This window comes from Dipteris shenzhenensis, chromosome 2 (assembly GCF_047967505.1).
Source record: "Dipteris shenzhenensis isolate YYH24624 ecotype China chromosome 2, Dip_SZ_1.0, whole genome shotgun sequence".
Taxonomy (NCBI): Eukaryota; Viridiplantae; Streptophyta; class Polypodiopsida; order Gleicheniales; family Dipteridaceae; genus Dipteris; species Dipteris shenzhenensis.
Window position 1 is genome coordinate 3,014,187 of NC_141597.1, and position 6,247 is coordinate 3,020,433.

General features: G+C 39.1%; 1 pseudogene across 1 annotated transcript; it reads left to right on the forward strand.

Annotated features, from left to right (window-relative positions):
* Positions 1 to 360: 360 nt before the first annotated feature.
* Positions 361 to 2,263, forward strand: LOC147904237 (protein ELF4-LIKE 3 pseudogene; annotated as a pseudogene). Its single transcript, XR_015543137.1, has 2 exons — positions 361 to 750; positions 846 to 2,263. The product of XR_015543137.1 is annotated as a protein ELF4-LIKE 3 pseudogene (transcript).
* Positions 2,264 to 6,247: the final 3,984 nt, after the last annotated feature.

Here is a 6,247-nt window from a genome sequence, read left to right on the forward strand (position 1 = left end):
GAACCAGGGTTGCGAATCCTGATCTCGAAACCCACTGGCCAGCCAGGCTTGGCACCGAGCCTCGAGGCTTGGAGCCGAAGCAGGTGGGCAGTATCACTTGGAGGGCGCTGATTGGCTGGTAGGGGCCGTATGCCACGCGGACCAATGGAGGGAGTCCAAAAGGTTGCAGGATCCGCCCTGTGGGGACCGCCCACTAAATCTTTTGCTGGGCGCTCTGCGCCTGGCCAGATGGCCGGCGGGCGGGGAGCCGCTAGATTTGACGGCGACCCCTTTAGATTAGGGATCCGTAATCCATATTAGAGGCATAATGCGATCTAATGAAGATTAGTGAGTAGTCTATTGTCTTCTCTCTCGCTTTCTCTCTCTCTCTCTCTCTCTCTCGGCTGCTGCTCTCTGTGTCTCTGTTTCTGGCTCTTCTCTTTCTTTGATCTCCTGCACCGATACTTTGATCGCTTTCGTTGCCGCATGATTTCCTCCCTCCCCAACTCGCCTCTTCATTCGGGAGTCACCTGGCACTAGTTTCTTTCGCCTTCTCTCCTGTACTGGCTCCGTATGAGGACGTGAGAGAAACGCACACACGGCGCGAGGGGAGACCCGGAGATAGAAGTGAGCCGACTGCGACGGGGGATTTGTAGAATCGACTGATCCTGATGGAAGCGACTGTCACGAAACATGTTGAAGCGCGGCCGCAGGAGGGTTTGAAGAGCTCGGGTGGAATTGTCTGATAGTCTACCAGATTTTTTGACGCGGGTGAGTGCGTGCTCTTTGCAGCAATTGTGGAGGATACAAGTGTGTGACGATCGTAATGTTAATGCACCTAGCTTTTGCCCTTAAACACCCTGCAGGAAGTCGCGGGAGCAGCAGAGAGTAGCGTAGCAGCTTGGTCGTCTCCCCCTTCCGGCACGAAGAATGTTACAGGAGCTTGGCTCGGGACTTACCTGTGATCTACCCGTTACCATGAAAAACGTTCTGTCGTGCTTTGGGCCAGCTTGCGTTCACTAATGCACAGAGGTTTAAAATCGACAATTCAACCTCAACCGATCCTCTGAGTGTTAAGTGGCCGTTTGGAGGCATTTTGCGGAATCACTCGCTCGCTCGCTCACTTCTTGAATTTCTTATTCGGAGCAACAGCTGATTTTTCGTTTCATCCATCCCCAATACACACCCGCTTTCTGTACTACCTTTGTGCTGTCTTTGTCTTTCTTATTGCTGAAGGCTTTATTGCCATGATCTAGCCGCAGCTGTAGCAGGGGTGCCATACGCTATCTCGGAGTGGAGCACATGAGATCTACTCGGCGTGCAGTACTCAGACTGTTGCAGGAGCGAAGCGTTCTGCTACTCTTGTGCAACTGGAGTGAGGTATGTCATTAATTACTTCAGCTTTGCCCTGAAGGCACAATGGAGGGAGCAGATGTTTCTCCTAGTCCAACAAGCGGGAATGCCATCGACGGAAGGGTCTCCGAGACATTTCGAAAGGTTCTGACTCAGGTCCAAACCATCTTCGACCGTAACAGAGTCCTAATCAGGGAGATACGGCAAAACCATGAAGTCAATATCCCCGACAATCTGACAAGAAATGTTGGTCTTATAAGGGAGCTGAACTATAACATTTCTCGTGTAGTGGAATTGTATGCCAGTCTCTCAGCAGAATTCGTGCAGCCGGTGATGGATAATGCAGCACAAGGACTAGACGGAGCCAAAGCACTCAAGGTACAGACAGATGGCTCGAATGCCTGCCTGATCTCAGGGCAGCAGAAGCTTGGGCATTACTAACAGGAGCAGATTGCTTTAAACGCTCATTCTTGGGAGGGGGCAAAAAGGCCTGGCTTCAACATTTTTGAGCTGACATGCGATGCCTGCAAGGAGCAGCCCTCGGAAAAGCACCTGGCTTGGCTCGAGACGGTAGGCTTCAAGTTGCACATTACCGATGATTGTCTTTCAAGGTGTTGTAACAGCAACTCAATTTGGGTTGTAGTTTGTGCTTCGAACACCACTCTGTTGTGATAGTAAGCTAGTGTAAGGAGCCTTGTTCGGCTGAAGCCTAAGTCCTTTCTTGGAAGCCTAAGTCCTGGTTTGCATTCCTTTCCCTTGTGCTGTTCCTTCAAGCTTTGCGTCTGAGGAGCCAAAGGTCTCCTTCTCATAGAAGAGGCTGAATTTCCTTGGAAGTCCACTTCTGTCATCAAAGGAATTGTATCCGAGTGAGCTTAGCATGCAAATTTGGTCTTCGCACAACGCCTTGTCATTGCGTTTGATATCCAAAAGTCCCAAGGTTTAAAAAGGATGAAATTTCCATTTCTGCAATTCCTGCCTTGTGTGATTTTGATCTTCAAATTTTCAAAAGAGAATCGGAGTCGGAGGAAAACAGTGGAGAGGCCTAACCGAAAACGCTTCAAAGCAATTTCTTTCATTCACATTTCTTCGTGATCAGCGCGCTCCTCTGGATGAAATGCTCGCGAGTTATGAGAACTATAACTGAAGCGTAACCGTCTTCGGTAAGCACTTTCCTTTCCTGAAGATGATTTACTCCTTAGCTGTCCTTCAAAAACTCTTTTCAGTTCACTTCCATGCAACCTTGATGTACCAACACTCCAACTTTTGTAGGTAAACACTTGTAGGTAAACGTTTGTGTTAAAAATGCCATGAAAAAAATGGATAATAGTTGCTTTTCTTGTAAATTTGCTGTGTAAACTTTGCTTTGCTGTGTAGATTTCAGTTTCAAATAGGAAACATTGTACTGCTGGTACTTTCGAAAGCACAAAGAATTCTGTTTGACATATTTCCAAAATTTAGGAAACAAGCAATCAAGAATGTGACAAATGGCTCCAGAGTAAGCAAAGGTCTCCTATTAAAGTTCCCATTTTTTTCTCCCCAAGAAAGTCTCTTATAGCACTTGGGATTACATATTCGAGTCCTACACCTCGAGCATAAAGGTATCATAACGTACTAAGTATACAAATTCCATACGTCCCAAAATTCTTTCTTCAAAATATATATATATATAAACTAGATCCGGGTAGGTAGCTATATTGAGCTAGAATATATATAAATGAATTTAGTGCTATTTCCTAAAATTTGTTAAATAATATTTTCAATTTTGACTTAATTAAAGTGAATTTAGAAAATAGATTTATGTAAACCTGCAATTTGAGAAGTATTAATTATGATATCAAGAAGAGCTCTATAATAGTAGAAATATTTGAAATACACCACAATATTATTATAAGAGTAACAATACATGAAAATTTATCTCATTTACTTAAAAGTAGTTATTATTGGAATTGTTATATTTCATTAAAAACATGACGTCTTTAAAAGCATGAATTAATAATAGTTCATACATGAAATATTTTATAGGTATTGAAAAAAAGTAGTAATGCTTTTAAAACAAAAAAATTGAGTAATATATGCTATGAATTAAGAATCCTTCAAGAGTATGACTTAACTATAGTTTGAAATAGGAAGTCCTTTACATGTATTGAAAATGGTCTTCTACTTAAATATATTAGATTATGTCTCTATTTTTGAGAAAGTAAATTTTTTTAATAGATGCTAGATTTCCACTGAGGTTATTGTAGCCATATGTCGAGTCGGTTGTGTTGAGTTCTCTTATGAACTTCTCTTCGAGTGTATTTGCTTTGCTTTTTAAGTTTGTGGTAGCTAGGATTTTTGTTTTGAAGTTCGAGTGGAACGGTTTGTACCTGTTAACATCATGTTTCATTTTTAAGGGAGGATTGGTTTGGTGTTGTACTATCCATTTTTCAAGATTACTAGTTTGTCCAATATATTGTTTTTCTTAGTAATACATAGAATATAATGTACGTAATATGGCTCTTTTGTGCCTTTTTCTTTGTCTTCTTCACGATTTTCGATTTGAAATAGCAAAATGAAGTACAATGAGTTTTTTCATGTGTGCTAGAAAATGAAGTTTGTATGTATTCTAAGATATGGAGTTAAGAATGTACCTGTAGGGGGCCTGAAATATTTTGTTCTTTGGTGGAGTCGGGAAAAACTTAAAATGTTCGCCATATGCTTCTTTTGCAAAATTTAAATCAATAATGGAAGTTATACCTTCTATGGTAAATGGCAACTCTTTTGCTTTTTTATTATCATCTATTTGGAACATGTTGAAATCCGCTAGTATAACATTTCTAGTTTGTCCAATATATAACATTTTCGCTAGTATAATATTTCCAGTTTGGTTGTTCTTCAAACAAGTGTTTGATAGATTCTGCATAGTAGTTTGTATATCACAAGTTTCTTTTGTCTTATATTGATGAATATTTAGTAAATTGATTTTTTATTTTTTTAAGTTCATGGAAGCATTGGAATGAAGTTAGATGGATTGATTTTACTTAAGATTCTTAAGTTGTTTCGAGTGGTCACTCGTGAAAGCATGACATATGTTAGGCTTGGTGCAAATGATTTTTGAATTACTACAAGGGCATTTCCTTTGAGTGTGCATCCTTGTGATTTGTCCTGTAACTGCATATGCTAGTGTGATTGAAAAAGTTGTTTTGTGATACCATATATAGTTTAATACCTTCCGTTTATGTTTTGATCGTCTTAGTGTGATTTTTTCATTTGTTGATAAGATCTTGGCATGAATTTTTAAAATGTTGTTTGTGTTATTATCTACTATTTCTAGTGATATGACAGTTGCAATAGCGCCATTTGTAGCTCCAATTGTGAGATCAATATTTTTTGTGATCATCATTTTCGCTCCTATTGCTATTTGTTGTTTGGAGTGGAAATCTGGATTCATTATTTATTCTTTTAATTCTAAGATTTGATATGCATTGGATGTCACAGTGACGCTTTTAACTTGATGCTCATTGAATTTCTTATGTAGTATGAGTTCATTATAGTATCGTGTGTCATTTTGATGGGTGCATAGTATAGTTGTGTCCTTGTCCTCAATGAAATCGTCTGCTTCACTATCACTTATGATTAAATTACCTAGGTAATACTGAATCTCTTGTTCTGTTGGTTGTCTTATCCTGATTATTTTTAGATTCTATGTATGTTGGATCTTCTAGGTGACGTATTGATGTGTGAAGGAATGAAAAGGTTGCAGTTGTCCAGAAACCCGAGTTTCCAATATAGCACTTTCTACAAAATTCATTTTCTTGCACCTTACATTTACATACTAGAGGCAATTGGGACATATCTCCGAATAAGAGCATCTTTTTATTTTCAAAAGGCTGCAAGATTGTTTACTTGCAAGTTTCGCACAGCTGTTTGATTACTGTGTTAATGTTTGGCATGTCATCATTGAGATCTCATCAATTATTATGATTTTTGCATTTTGCAATTCTATGTATCATTCGTCTGGCACTGGTAAGGAGGCACGAAACATATCGTGTCTCTTTGGTAGAGCAAATTAATGATGGACAGTAGTTGCTAATCGACTTAGTCTCATTGCAGTTGCTCATATTGTTGCTGCTAGAACAATGGATTTTCCTTGTTTTACATAATTATAAGTAATATACTTGATCATAAATGTCTTTTCTCAACCAGGAGTACCACAAAATGACATGAAGTCCTGTAGGTGATCCATTAATCTTTTCGTAAATTTCTTGTTGTTCAGAAGAAAGAGTTGCATTTTCGAATTCCTTGAACTCGTTCATCATTTGAAGTAATTTTGTACATGCTGTGTTATGTATATTGGTATCTTCATGAAGGTTGGTTGAAGCCATGAAGGAGTTTTGAATAACACGTAATGGGCTTTTTTGGAGTATCATGTTTGCTAGTTGGTGGCAATTTTGATCAATTAGCAAGTGCACTTTGCAATATTGATCGATCAGAGATTCGATGTCTTCTTCTGTTTTTACAAGGTCTCGGATATGGCATTCTAAGAAGTAAGATTTCGTATGATTATTTTCAGAAATGAGCTCATTCTCATTTCTAAAATTTACGTTCTTTAGTGGTTGTAAAAAAATCATTTAAAATGATGAGCAGGGTGGTAATCTGTGAAACGTACAATCCGTGTTGATGGATATACATAATTTTCGAAAGAATATACGATAGTTATGTTATCTTTGTTTTTTCTCTTTGACTTTTGGACTTTGTATTGTTTCTAGAATTCATAGAAGGTCAAGTTTTCAATGACACTTGGACGACTGCAATATGTATCTATAGGATGCATTATAGAAACACAATGTTCACGAAGGTATTTTTAGCGCATAGATGGGGGAGAGGAGTCAATGAAATGCACAGCTTCGCTTCTTTGAATGGTAGATATTTGTAA